The sequence below is a fragment of the Phocoena phocoena genome, chromosome 1, assembly GCF_963924675.1.
Source record: "Phocoena phocoena chromosome 1, mPhoPho1.1, whole genome shotgun sequence".
NCBI classification, from domain to species: Eukaryota; Metazoa; Chordata; class Mammalia; order Artiodactyla; family Phocoenidae; genus Phocoena; species Phocoena phocoena.
Genome location: NC_089219.1, coordinates 136,675,663 through 136,691,540, shown reverse-complemented (window position 1 = coordinate 136,691,540; position 15,878 = coordinate 136,675,663).

The following is a 15,878-nucleotide window of genomic DNA, read 5'->3' as shown; positions in this document are numbered from 1 at the left end:
TAAGTATTTTATTGGGAGATACTATGAGATGATGTGAATATTCTGTTTCTCATCAAATTTTCATCCACTGGTTTTAGCATCCACCGATGATTCTTGCCTAAATCAATTTTTATTATGATGGTGGCCAACCCTGATTTTTTAATTCCATCATTCTTTCTATGTTTATGTGTTGGTGTTACACTGTGAGGTAGAGTTTTCTCTTATTTATTTACGTATGTCATTTTAGACTCATGGATTCCTATTATATTTATAACAGGTTGTAACATTAGTCTTGATATTTATTTTGATTCTTAATTGCCCTCAATATGGCCAATGCGAGACCCTTCAAGCCGAGTCCTTTTGATATGTCCTCCTCATTCCTGAGTACTATGTCATTTTCTGGAAAAAGAATTTCCAGGTTCATCTTGTATATCCACTGTCCTAGCCCTGTATGTTAGTTCCTGTGGCTGCTGTAACAAATTATCCCAGACTTTGTGACTTAAAACAACAGAAATTTATTCTCTCACAAGTTTGGAGGCTAGAAGTCTGAAATCAGTATCACTGGGCTGAAATCTAGTTGTCAGCAGGACCATGCTCCATCTGGAAGCTCCAGGGGGGCGTCCATCCCTTGCCTCTTCTAACTTCTGATGGCTGCCAGCATTCCTTGGCTCGTAGCCATATCACTCTAGTGCCTGACTCTGTGGTCACATGATCTCTTCCTCTACTGTCCGTAAACTCTTTTTCTGTTTCTCTCTTATAAGGACTCTTGTCATGGGTATGTAGGGCCCACCCAGATAATATGGGATAATCTCCTCATCTTGAGAGAAACTTAATCACATCTGCAAAGACCTTTTTTCCAAATAAGGTAACATTTACAGGTTCTAGGGATTAGGATGTGGATATCATTTGGTGGATCGGTTTTTAGCCCACCACATCTTGGACTCAGTCATTTCTTGAAGGAGTGCTGGTTCTTCTTAATGGAGAAAGATATTTAGAAGCCAAGATGTGAATGCTAGGTATGCTCTTGCTACTTGGATGCCTTTACTTCCTGACACTCTATGCAGATAGAGCTAGGAAATTACAGCGAGAGGAAGAGAGAGAGGTGTGGATGTATGTCTGTGAATATGTTAGGCTGCACCCCACAGGCCTACAAGCCCAGCTTCAAGACCAAAGAAAGAGCCTAGAGTCAGCAACAGAGATATCAATGGTTTAATGGGCGGGGGCGGGGGGGGCGCGTATATTACATGTCTGAAGCAAAGTCCTGGAGCGACACCCCACCATGTGCAGTGCACGACCGGCAGGACATGGTTGCAGTCTTCACTCCCAAGGTAGGGCAGAAGGGGAGATGACCAATTATAGCCTCATTAGTTACCAGGGAAACCAGTAGAGGGTCATGCCCATCACCTGCCCCTTTGATAAGAACAATCCCTAGCTGGGGCTTGGGGCAAGTATGCAGGAAGGTCAGTCATGTGGGTAGGGTAGAGGTGAAGCAGGCACTCGTCGGGCAGGGGATGTACGGAGAGCAAGAGAACAGCCGTCCTGAGTGGCCTGAACATACACTCCACCCCTATGCACCCTGCATGACCCTTACAATCTTGGCCCGCCCCTTTTCCACAATATCCCTGGGGTCAGGTATATAGCAGGCACTGCAACCAGACACCACAAATACAATACAGACAGCAGCAGCCACAGCGCATCAAGAGTAAGATACCCAGTATGCTCAGAACAGTCATTCTCCAGGATGTGGGCAAATTTTGGAGCCAAGCACTTACCAGGTCAATGTAAAGGGAGTCAATAGCAGTAGTGCCCTGTCCAGTTATAAGGAAGGTAAGGCCACCCCTGGTTTTCACAAACCCAGAACCACCCCCATGGGGAGGTGAAGGCCTGGCTTTAAAAGAAACATTCTGGTGGCCTAGCCAGGAGTCAGCAGTCACAGTACAGACCTGTCACCACATGTTATGTTGAGCGTCACTAGGGGTGAACCCATTAGGTCTTTTCCATCAAAAAGCAGTTAATCCCACTAGTTGGACTTGTGTGTCCAGAAGCCAGCCTATTCCATTCCACACAGCATAGCCCAGGAGGGCTCACAGGCAGTCAGTTGTACAGTAATGTTTACCAACAGGGGTCCTTCTGATGTACTGACATGTGGGACAGGAAGATAGTGAGATTCTTTCTCCTCCATGGTCAGTAGTCCCCACATAATCATAGTAGCCGGGTCAATTTTTCATGGAAGTCCAGAGGAAGACAGTGGCATCTGGCTGTTGACCCAGCAATTAGACTCATTTCTCAGTGAGGCCATTGTTGCTGCCCAGTCCTTGAATAGATTTCCTCCCTCAGGCTAGGGACAAAATATAAGACATCTAACAGACACAACACAGGGGAGATGATGACCGTTAAGCAAAATACAAGCAGCAACCGAATTCTGAGGTAATACCATACCCACCTGTGGTTTTTGTCCTGATCTGCGTTACAATTCAGAAAACTCAACTTTTCAATAATACAAGAATGTGTCCAAAATCACGTATACAACAGCCACCTAGTTTTACCTCGATGTCTGAACCACAGCTACTCCATTTTGACTCTCAAATCCATTCCCTTCCTCAATGGCCAAAGCAGATGTACAATGCGTGTCTGAAAGGACAAAACAGGCTGCTCTGGTCAGTAAAATGTAAGTTAAACCATGTATAAGCTTTCTGACTTCCCCCTACCTCAATATGTGCAGATTTTTCCATCATTTCCCCTTTTGGTTGCAAATCTTTGAATAGAAAGCACTAATGATCAAAATATTTGTCCCACAGTGCTGAGGTACTGGCTTCTACCCCAGGTTCAGATCATGTCCCTCAGTGCTAGGCCTCCTTAATATCCACCTAGTCATTCACGTTGGGGGAAAACGAATCAGATCTTATGAACAGGCTCAGAGGTATGTCAATGGGGAAACACTTTATGGGCTATACATTTTTATCACTTATACCTGGTTGTCACACAAGCATTGTACATGTGCTTTTAGCAACAGACTTAAAGCGAGCAGTGTTACATAGCATGAGTAGTTATACTCTGTGGCAACTCCACTAGAGAATTTTCTTTTCCTTCTGAACATCAGGGCAAAAGTGTGGCTAACACAATAACTTTCATAAATACAGATCTCAATTAACAGAACTAAAATTTAATATCCACTAAAACATAGTCTTACTAACACAACACTGTAAAGCAATTATACTCCAATGAAAATATTTTTTAAAAAAACATTGCCTTTTTTTCTTTCTGAAATTACCCTCATCTCCACCAAACACAGCCAAATCAAGACTAATTTGTTTGCAAAACAAGTCTGGTCAATTGATCATATAGGTCCCTCCAAACTGGCTGAGGTAGAACTCCTCAGAAGGAGTCTCAGACTGAATTCCCAACAGGCTTCTCAAGGCCAGGAAAGTCAAGCCCAGGGCCTGACATAAGGCTCTGTCCCAGTGGGTTTCTCAGTCCCCAAAATATTGAGATTCCTCCACATGCTAGGAGATAGTCATTCCCATTCACCTGATAAGGCAGGTCAGAACCCAAGATTCTCCAATTTCTGGAAGCACCAGGCAGTGAGAAAAGAAAAATATCTCAATTGTAATTATAAATTACTAATTTATAATTTACCAAATTGCCATAACTCATAAATCATGCCATAAATCATAACTCAAGTGAGGGGAAGGTCTTCCCTCTATCTGGAAAACAGAGACCAAAACCAGTAACATTCCAGACAAAACCCCTAAACATTATAACCATATTCACCAGTTCACTCCGTAACTAATCTTTTTGTTAACTTTTTATGAAACCATCAGGCTTTCCATTAGGATTCTTTAATTTCTTACCCCATTCAGCAGTATAATCTGAAATTTATCAGAGACCTGTTATTGTCACAAGGTCCTTCCTATGAATCTTCTTGAAGATGAAGCACTTTTGCAGAAGCATCAGAGTACAATTACTGTCTACAAATGACAGAAGACTTTAAAAGGCACAAACACCTGATCTTAATGTAATCAATAAAGAAACTTGGTTACAAGAATTATGACTGTTTATAATCTTAACCCTTGAAAACCTCAATCTCTGGCAAAAGCCAAGAAGCAAGTCATTGTGCATTTCCTGATTGGAAAACTTAATGCTTTAGTCTTCCTCTCCTAAGCAGGCAAAGGTAGCTAAACTGAGACCTTTAATTGCTAAACTCAGCAATTAATGTTCCAGTATTTTATCCTATTTGAAATGACCCAGATAGTCATTTAACTTCATTTAGTTTCAAGTTACCGAAATCTAGAGACTATTTTAGAGAGACATTCGTAAAACATAATTATTTCTAGAGTTTACTTAAAAGCCTTTTTTCTCCTTTACTCTCAGAGATCACAAAAGATTAAAGTTCCAGAAAGCCGTACATAATTTACATCTCAAAGGCACAAGAGACACACCAGTTCCTTCTAGAAAGCTAGCTTAACCAATTACAAAAGGCTCACTTTGATACAATAGCAGAGCCATTAGATGCCATTGTTCTCCAGATAGCTTGGCAGCCCCCATTCATCAAGGACAGCCACCACGAGGCCCCCAATACTAGTGGACAGCCACCCCGGGAATATCCCCTGCAACTTTCAGGATCACCCCTGGAACTTTTGGGCCTCATGTGTTAGTGGACAGCCACCTCAGGATTATACCCACAACTTTTGGTCCCACATACTAGTGGACGGCCTCTGCAACTTTCCATTCCCCGTCCTGTATTTCCCGACATCTCAGTGCTCACAGGAGTTCCCTGTTTCCTGGCTGGCTCTGCCAATTGTTGGGCTGCGCCACAAAGGCCTACAAGGCCTGCGCTTGCCCAGCTTCGAGACTGAAGAAAGAGCCCAGAGTCAGCAACAGAGACGTCAGTGGTTTAATAGATGGGGGAGCTTATACATCTGAATCAAGGTCCTGGAGTGATACCCCACCACGTGAGGTGCATGGAGGGCAGGACGTGGTGAAGTTCTTTGCTTGGGGGGGTGGGGAAGGGGAGATTACCTGTTACAGGGGAATTGATGTCAGGTGGGCTCATTAGTTACCAGGGAAACCAGTAGGGGCACGCCCCTCACCAGCCCCTTTGATAAGAACAATCACTAGCTGGGGCCTGGGACAAGCACGTAGGAAGGTTAGTCATGTGCATAGGGTGTAGGTGAAGCAGGCACCGGTTGGGCAGGGGATGTATGGAGAGCAAGAGAACAGCCATCTGGAGTGGCCTGACCATGCAGTATATGTATGCCTATGTAAGTATCTATCTATAGATACACACACACATAAATACACATAAATCTAATTTATCTACTCATGTAAAAACCAGGAGCTCACACAGAAACCTTCAATTCCAGTTCACCAGTACAGAGTTTATTCCAGCCTTCTTCCTTTCTGTATTTGTAGCTTGAATGTAGATCTGTCCAATAGTGAGAGACCTGGCTTCCATTAGCCTCAAGACGACAGTGAAGGGTTCAGAAGTTCCCCTACGCAACATACATATCCAGTTAGTGCTGCATTTTTCTCATCCTTTAAAAAAATGTGAATTACCAGACATGCTGAATCTTAAATTGCTTATAGACATAAAATGTTTTCAGTTGGATGAACACCTTCATATTTTAAAACCCTAGAAGACCCTGGGGGGAGTAATTTTCAAATCCACTCAGACACACTAACAGATGATTTTGCCCCTCACTAACTTCTTTTCTGATGTTGTTAATGGGAGGAAGGGTGGAGTTCCGCAGTGCCATTTAAATTCTAGACAAACATTGGATTTATAGTTCTATTGTGTAATATCATTGTCTGACACATAAAGTGGTTTTCTTACTGAGAAATAAAGACTGAGCAGTGGTGGAGGAGGGAAGCTGAGGGAAATTAGTGGATTAGAATGCACGTGGGTGACTCTTCCAGACAAAGTTCTTTGGGCACATTTTGTCTCTTTGCTCTCTGCATTAAAAAAAGTGTGTGTGTGTGTGTACACGCACATGCACGCTCATTTGTGTGGCTCTCTTAGCTGTCTCAATCCCTGGGCTGCTTAAGCATTAATAACAACCAAAAACACAACAGATTTTGTTTTTGTTGCTATCGCATATGCCAAGCATCTGGGCTGAGACAAGGAAAATGGAAACCTGAAAGCCTCCTGAAATTGTGGCATGATGACAGTAGCTTTTGGTAGCAGGAACTGGGTTTCATTTTCCCCTTCTATTACAAGGGTTCAGAAATGAAAGGGAGGACACTTAAAAAGGGGGGAAAAAAGTCTGGTGACTACACACCACAGTTTAAAGAAGGAAGATGTAATCAGGACGTAGAGGAAGTGACAAGGCAGATTTTGCAATAGTTAAGCCTTTTTTACAGGGTCCAGATCTGTGGCGTGACTATAAAGCAAATAGGATTTCTTTAACACCACACAGCTTACTTAAACATTAAAAGCAGTTGTACCCACTTCAAAGTGGCCACCCAGGGAGCCCATGCACAATGCTCGGCAGAGTGTAGTCTTTCAGAACATTTGGAAACATCTTCTGGAGTTGACTTCAGAGTCACTGAAGGAGCCACATGAAATTTTAGGCTTGTGTCTATAGCAACGAATATTTTTTCCCACCCAGACTAGAATTTCCAGCCATTTATTATCCACTTTTATTTTTCTCATTTGACTTTAAAAGACTTGGAATTTTCCCCCCAAATCACTCTCAAAGATCTTTTAATGCAATTCGAAAGAACGTCATTAGTTATAATTATGGTATGAATAACTACTTATTGGGCTACCTGGGATATGCAGATACTTTATATACATTATACCTGGTCTTTTTTCTCGTTTTACCAATGAGGAAACTGAGGCTGTGGGGGAGATTAAGCAACTGGGTCAAGGTCGCATAGCTAAAAAGTGGCAGAATTTGATTGGCACCCAGGTCACCTGTCTCCAAACAAAACTCACGCTTTTTGCCCCAGGCTACAACTAAAGAATCACTCCACTTTTTTTTGAGTTATGGCATTTTAGCCCTAGAAACGTGGTGACTCCCAAAGTGGCCATTTCAAAGGCACAATGCTCATTAGATTGTATAAATGCTTGTTTATGTGTTTCAAGCCTGTCTCATTATTTCATTGTCACAGCTCATACTTTATGTCACAGAGAAAACGTTTACAACTGAAAATGCTAACAGGATATTACCCACAATTGAAGATGGTAAATGTTAATATTACCATTTAGAACAATGAGTCTCAGGAACTGGAGGCGGAGGGGCGGGGGGGGGGGGGGGTGCGGGGAGTTCAGTCTCCCACATGCCAGCCCACCCGCATCTCGGGGGGCCGGGTTGTAGGTCTGGTTTGAAAACAAAGCAGTGCTTTGTTCTAGTGCTTTTTTCCCCCTGATACTTATGCTGAATTTCAGAAAATGAAAGGAGGGCATGCGATGTTTTAAAGTTTATCAAATGGGAAAGCAGTTTTTTTTTTTTAAATGCAGGGATTTTAAATAAGTTTGGAAAATACTATAAGAAGGAAAACATAATCTGCTTTAATATTTTAGAAATCTTTGCCTCCGTACAAGAGAAAACTGACTGGTAAAAGCGAGAGGTAAGGAGGTCAAAGAAAACACATCTTCAACATCCATTGTTTAATAATTCAATGCAAACCCTCCTTATTATGCCTCTAAAAATCATTATTGTTCCGAGAGGGGCGCTGGGGAGTGGAGCAGCAGCCTCTGGGCACAGAATAAGACAGAGCAGCACGTGAAGTTCTAGGAGCTGCAGACATTCAAACCTGCTCCCTTCTCTTTATGGAAACCCTGGTGGTGAGAGACAAATGCTCCTGAGCATCTGTTCGATAGGCAGTTGTGAATGGCGGGGATTCTTTCTAAACAGATTTGTAGCTGTTGTGTAAACAGCTGGGTTTAAGAAATAGCTCCATTTGCACCAGCCTATTATTTGACGAAGGAATTTGAGTGTGTGGCCTTGTGTCTCTGAGAAGGTCAGAGCGGTTGATTGTTTGCTGGGTGAAATCCTGCATTTAAAAAGTATTGTGTGTTCAGGCACTTAGGCTTCCACTCTCATTCTGCACCAGTATTCCCACCCCAGTTTTCCTCTGTATTCTTCTTACTTTCAGTTATTTGTGCTTAGAAGGATGGTAAGATTCATAGGCTACAGATACCATATCTGCTTTATTCACCTGTGTCCTCTCAGGATATAGCATGGTATCTGGCACATGGTAGGTACTCAGTGAATGAATAATCCAAAAGCTCTTGCCGTATCCTGCTCTGGACTCTGACCTGGTCATTGCCCAAAGCTCATTTGAGTTCACTGGGTCAAATTCCAAAGCAAGCAAGAGAGTCAGTTTTCAATGATGGATGGGCAGTGTGCCATTGCCAGGCCCTTCTCGCTACCATTTGGAAAGCAAACCACTGTTTACCCTGCGAGCCTTTTGGAAGAAAATTGGCACTTTGACACACCACCCTCAAAGGGTCTACCAATCCCTGTTCTGGAAATACAAAATCTGGGTTTCCTCTATGGCTAAAGTCTTGGGCTTAGCCCCCTTGGGGCAGAAGCCAGGGATGAGGGAAGCCCTGGAAATCAGCCAGTGCCATCAGCATGGCCTGCAGCGACATTTCTCTGGAGGATGTCCTTGCTTCAAGCCAAAGGAGTCTGCCATTGGATGCACTTGAGAAGAGATCAACTGCAAACTGGGAGTGGATATGTAGGGAGCAGAGGAGTAGGAGACAGGGGATGCCAAAGCTGAAGAGAGGCTAGAGCAGGAGGGAGACAGGTCTTGCATGGACAAGGAAACCTGTGCTCTAGTCGTACTTCCTGGACTATGAAATGTCCGATACTACAGGGAGGGTATTCAAAGGAGAGAAGTCAAGTAAGCAGAACCTAGGCCACTGGGATCAGAATGAGCTCACCTGGGGAACTTTTGCAATCATGGATGCCTGATCACACCCCTAGAGATCCTGATTTAATTGGTTGGAAGTGGGGCCCAAGCCTCAGTAGGTTTTATCAGCTCCCCAGGTGATTCTAATGTACACTAGATCAAGCAAAAGTGAACAGAAAGCAGAAAGAATGTGTTTATCCATGTAACTTCTTTTTTTTTTTTTTTTTTCCTGCGGTACACGGGCCTCTCACTGTTGTGGCCTCTCCGGTTGTGGAGCACAGGCTGCGGACCCACAGGCTCAGTGGCCATGGCTCACGGGCCGAGCCTCTCCGCGGCATGTGGGACCCTCCCGGACCGGGGCACGAAGCTGTGTCCCCTGCATCGGCAGGCGGACTCTCAACCACTGTGCCACCAGGGAAGCCCTATCCATGTAACTTCCTGTCCCACAGCTGATTCCTCTCACCTGCTGGCCCAGCTCACCCCAGGCACTGAGACCTAGTCTGAGCCTATTCCTAGTCCAGAGAAATTGAAGGGAGCTGATTTCCATAGCTCAGGTGACTGGGTTAATTGGGGCGGTCCCCTCCACTTTCTTCTTTGGTCAGCCAGACCATGTCCTAAATCAGCTGAAGACCAAAAGCCTTGCATCATAAGCAGTGTGATTGAATTAGCATATAATACAGTGGTTTAACTTTAGGGTTGCCAGTTGCAAATTAAAATACAGAACACTGAATTCAGATTTAATTTTGAATAAACAATGAATAATTTTTTTTAGTATTAAGTATGCACCATGCAATACTCGGGACATATTTGTACTAAAAATTATTTACCTGAAATTTAATAGGGCATCTTGTATTTTATCTGGCAAATCTACTTTAGACTCAAATGTTACGTTTGAATTTAAGAGCGTGACTAGTTTTTTATAGCAAAATTGAAAAGATTGGGTTACTGTGTACGTAACCGTTTCACTCTCAGAAGTGTCAAGTTTGAATGAATTATGTGGTCATCCTATGCATGGTGACCCAGGCTGAGAATACCTGGCTGTACTCAGTAAGACAAGGATTTTATCGGTTAGTCCCATACAGGAGATGATCTCTAGTTTTCTTTCTGGAAGCCTGGGGTAACAGAACATGAACTCCATCTGGGCAGCTACTGTTAAATCTGTAGTACATATCTGTCTCACTGATGCCTTTCTGTAGCTGGAGGAGGTGGACCCTGTAGGAGGCAAGGATGGCAAACTCCCTCTCTGCCACCAGCATGCCCTGTACCGTGCCAGGGGTGGCAAGAGCTGCAAACCTGACTCTCCCCTGGGTTGGGGAACTCCTCTCACTTGCCCACCAGATCTGGAGGCTAAGGCAGGTAGCCATAAAGCTGCTTTTATTTTACCTTTAGCTGGTGTCTTTATCTGCCTGTAATGAACCATTCATCTAGAGGCAAAAGAACATGTTCTCAATTCCACCTTTGGAACTAGGAAATTAGTCTTTTACCAGATGAAAGCACTCAGCACTAAACCAACTGCTGTTTGTTCCATGCCGTCCCTCTGTCTGTGTCCCTCTAACTGTAGTGGCCCGATCATACATCACACCTAAGGCAGATGCGAAGAATCAGCCCTGGTCCACGGCCATGGCCCTGATTCAGATATTTATGAGCCTGCCTCCCTGTGTGTGTGACCCATCCATTACTGAATAGCAAGTATGCCCAGAGCACCTCAACTTTCTGCGCAGTGCCTGATATTAGCCTCAGGTTTGCCTCCTTGCTCTGATCACCAGACTTTCTTCTCCTGTTTATCAGACTTGAGGCTCCCTCCACCTGTCCCTCTGCTTGACTTAGGGCTGTATTGATCCTTGAGCTACAGCATTCTTAAAGCTATAAGATGCATAAGGGACATACTCTCTACTATCTTTGGTCTCCTGGGATCCCTCAGGACATTATACCTGAGACCCTCAATAACCTATTCCCTATCTGTCACCTAATCGGGAGCAATATTCTGTCTAGGTGACAGCATTCACAGCACAGCCATATTACTCCAGTGTCCCAGGCCTCACCAGCCTGGGAGTACCATATTTGGTGCTATCTCTTCTCACCCAGAATAGAGTCAGTTCAGTTTTTTCTCCACTTTCTCTACCTCTCCCCACGTATTGCCAAGAATGCTTGGCTCACTTTCCATGTATCAGCTCCCTTATAGCTGCTTCCTGAAAAGAAATAACTCTGACGAGTGCTTGTAGGCCCGTCGCCACACCTGCTGACCTCTGGACGGCCCCGATATCATCCCCACCGCGGCTGATGTGGAGAGCTGGTCTCTGTTCTGAAATCCGGACAGGCTAGGGAGGCCAAAAGGAAAAAAAGAACACTATTTTATTTTTATTTTTTTTGCGGTACACGGGCCTCTCACTGCTGTGGCCTCCCCCTTTGTGGAGCACAGGCTCTGGATGCGCAGGCTCAGCGGCCGTGGCTCATGGGCCCAGCCGCTCCACGGCATGTGGGATCTTCCTGGACCGGAGCATGAACCCGTGTCCCCTGCATTGGCAAGCAGACTCCCAACCACTGCGCCACCAGGGAAACCCAAGAACGCTATTTTAAAAAAATCATTTTAATTGTTATGACCATACCCATTTGCTGCTCTTTGACTTGCTGGACCAGCTCGTTCATCTTCCCACTGAGCCGTTGGGGCACCTACAGCTTCTCACAGGCCAGGATGGATAATGACAGGGAAGGTCCTCCCAGACGAGTCCCAGCCAGGCTGAGTACCCAGCTAACTCTATACATCTTGGCCCATGCAAGTCACTTGCTCCAAGCTGCCAGACAGCCCGATGCTAAGAGCTGTCTCACTCCTGGATCTCCGTGGATCTCTGGTTCCCAAAGTCCCTGTTGCGTACTCTGCCCACCTCCTGCAACACCACCTGCTACCCTGGCTGGATAGTCCCGACATTGAATGCCTGGTCCCTTGTGCCCACCCGATCCTCTGTGGTCATGGAGATTCCCCTGTTTGGCCCCAGTTCTTACCATATCTGTGGCTGGGCTGCCACTGAGCACCTGGTCACCACCATGCTTTTGATTTGGCCTTTCCAAATAACCATCAGCCAAATGCCTTCTGAGCTTCCATTCCAACAGCATGCTGGAGGAAAAAAAAAAAAAAAAAAGGACAGATGGAAGCGAGGAGGGTGTTCAGGCAAGAGCAAGCACTGAGAGGTGCCAGGGGAGAGCAGAGCAGTTATACCAGATAACCCTACTTCCTGATAAACGTTTTGTGCCCTTTCCTCTTATCACTAATTCACTGGGGCTGGAACATGGTGACTCAACCCTGTGGTGGAACTGAAAATAGAAAGGCCAATACAGATTTTTCCCTTCCCTAAGACGACTTACAGTAGGAAATGTTAAAAAAAAACTATAAGCACAGTATTGTTCAATATTCCTAAAGAACCAATGAGTTGGACTGAGCATAATTTAACTTACCAGAAACTTTCATTTATACACATAAAAAAAAAAAGAGTTTGACTACTGTATAAAGCTAGATACTAACCTAACTTGTTGGAGAGCAAAGTTACAACATCTTATAAAATAAGTAAATGCTACTGAACACTTAGTGAGCTGAACATTCTCTATGTTAACTTTGTCAGCAAAGGCATGGGTTATCCAAAGTCATTTCTGATGTATCTCAACCATATAGAGCTATAAAATAAAATGAGTTCATTAGTTGTTGGGCCAGAGGACAAATGTTTCTTTATTTCTTAGGGACTCTGAGGTGTAGCCAAAAATTCAAATGCCTAGTATTTATCTCTAAATGTAACTTCTAGTGTTTCTTTTGTTATTGAGACACCCTAGGAGGAACATCTCATATGAGCACTACGGTAATGCTATACTGGTCCATGTGCACTGTGGATCTTCAATGACACTGGTTTTATGACCTCGAACCACTTTAGATTCTACCTTAGCTCCTGCCTAGGAGTGTCACCCAGTAACTGCTCCCCCCTGGGAAGATACCCATGGCTCTTACATGTCCAGTGTTTGTGAGTTTCATTTCCTGAGCCACTGAACTCACCTGCTTCATCCCTCCACCTCACCCAATTCTTCTAATCTCTTTCACTTCGAGCCTGGCTGCCTTTATACTGTTTTGTTTTGCTCCTTCAGCTCACATCCTGGGGAGACGAAATAGCATGTGGTTCCAAGTCTGCCATTTACCAGTTCTTCACAACCTGCTCAGCCTCTCTGAGCTTCATTTTTTATCCATAATAATAATATACCTCCTTATATGGTTATCGAGAAGGTTAAAGGAGATAGAGCTGGAAAATGCTTAGCAAAGTGCCTAGCACATAGTAAAAGGTCAATAAATGTCAGCCATTATTACTACTATCTAGCTTTCCTGAGATGGCCAAAGCCTCGGCCATTCTTCAAATCTCTTTTTGTTTGACTTGACACATTCATGGATTGCATTGATAGAATCCTTTCCAGGGCAGCCTAGCAACTTAATCTTTCTCTGCTCGCCTTTCATGCGCTTTTATACCCAGTCTTATCTCTGTGGGTGAGACCAGACACACGATTCCGTAAAGCAACAGGGACAATCAGAACACGTTCCTGTAAGTTCTCTTCTACGTGTGGAAGGAAGCAGCGGAGGCAAGTCTTACAATATCACCTCATTATCACAAATGCCAAATTTTGGTAAATCAAGAAGCACATTTTCAGAAACTTCTATCATAAATGTCAAACTCAAGATGATCTAATCTTGATCTTACTGAGAATATCAACTAAGAAATTCTCAAAATGGGTGCATCAAGACATTTTATAGGCAGTTATGCTTTCAGCTGGTTGTTGATTCCATTTCTGAAATTTAAATCTGAAAAATAACCCATGGAACCGGATAATAACCCAGTATGCATTCCATAATCCTACATGACAGTTGGGGGAAACCTCATTATGACTTGGGTTTGAACAGTCACAAACTTTTCTCTTTGGAAAAGAGCCTGCTTTCATTTGGGGCCCATTTTTTCACTTTGGGGTAAAATGAAAGCCTCTCCACATGTCATTTCCAGAAAAATTATTGCCATTGACCATCAAAGCATCCACGTAAAGCGCAGGGTCTGTATAGCAGTTTTTTTGGTTTTGGTTTTGTTTTTTGCGATACGCGGGCCTCTCACTGTTGTGGCTTCTCCCGTTGCGGAGCACAGGCTCCGGACGCGCAGGCTCAGCGGCCATGGCTCACGGGCCCAACCGCTCCACGGCATGTGGGATCCTCCCGGACTGGGGCACGAACCCCTGTCCCCTGCATCGGCAGGCGGACTCTCAACCACTGCGCCACCAGGGAAGCCCTGTATGGCAGTTTTTAAACATGGCTGTACAGCACGATTGACAATAGACAAGACATGGAAGCAACCTAAGTGTCCATCAACAGATGAATGGATAAAGATGTGTTATATATACACAATGGCTGGATTGTATAATCCAGCCATAAAAAGGAATGAAATATTGCCATTGGCAGCAACATGGATGGACCTAGAGAATATTATAGTAATTGAAGTCAGTCAGACAGAGAAAGACAAATATTGTGTGATATATCTTATATGTGTAATCTAAAACACAATACAAATGAATTTACAAAACAGAAACAGACTCACAGACATAGAGAACAAACTTATGCTTACCAAAAGGGAAAGGGGGGAGGGATAAATTAGGAGTATGGGATTAACAGATACACCCTACTATACATAGAGAAAAAATAAGGGTTTACTATAGGGACTTCTCTGGTGGTCCAGTAGTTAAGATTCTGTGCTCCCACTGCAGGGGCACGGGTTCAATCCCTGGTGGGGGAACTAAGATCCCGCATGCTGTGCAACCAAAAAAAAAAAAAAAAAGATTTACTGTATAGCCAATATCTTGTAATACCTATAGTGGAAAAGAATGTGAAAAAATATATAAATAACTGAATCATTGCTGTACACTTGAAACTAACATTATATTATAAATTGACTATACTTTAATTTAAAAAAACATGGCTGGGGCTTCCCTGGTGGCGCAGTGGTTGAGAGTCCGCCTGCCGTTGCAGGGGACATGGGTTCGTGGAGCGGCTGGGCCCGTGAGCCATGGCCGCTGAGCCTGTGCGTCCGGAGCCTGTGCTCCGCAACGGGAGAGGCCACAACAGTGAGAGGCCCGCGTACCGCAAAAAAAAAAAAAAACATGGCTGTGCATTCTGTTACATTCCACCTATTGAGAAGTTGTATCTATATCACTTTTTACTTCAGTCTTCAGCAACAGAACGTGGTGAGTTTTGAGCCGAGTGGAGGCTAGGCTAAGCCAAAAGGATGCCTATGGGTGCAAAATTTAAGGAGGTACTCACTCTCAAGTTTGTGCCAGTATGGGCATTAATGTGTGATGCAATAATCTTCACACTTTGCATCTCTCCATGTGCCTTTACTACAGACCTCCTTGTCTCTGATCATATAAATGTTTTTCTTTCTAGGCTTTTGACCAGACAGCACTGCCTGGGAAGCTGCATATATTCCCATCTTGGGCCACTCTCTCTTCCACTGGATGGCCAGGTATACTGCTCACTGCACTACCCATTGGGAAGATTTTCCCTTTCCACTGTCTTTCGAGGCAAACCCTTGAAATATCCACAGTCCAAACTGACCCATTCATAAACCAATCTCAGGCAGGTCTTTAACTGGTTATGTGGGATCCCTCATAGGAACAACCCAATGCAATAATTGGGGGAGGGTGACATGGGGATCTAGGCTACCTAGTCATGCAGCTGTCTCATGTCTTCAAGTCTTGCTTGGGCTCAATCCAAAAGGTACCATTGTCAATTTATGGTAGACTTTGCTGGGCCAATCTGACTTTACGACTTGGTGAATGTGACGGAATCTAGCTCATGAGCAGTTCCAGAATCATGGTCGTCTGATGTCTCAGGGTCGAGTGTTCCATTGCTACCAGGACCTAACTGTACACCTAGAGCTGTTTCACAAACAACACCTAATTCTCTGATGTGGGTGGCATGAACTTATTCCAGAATCTCAGAGATCTGCATTGTGAATTTTTTCTGCAGCTTG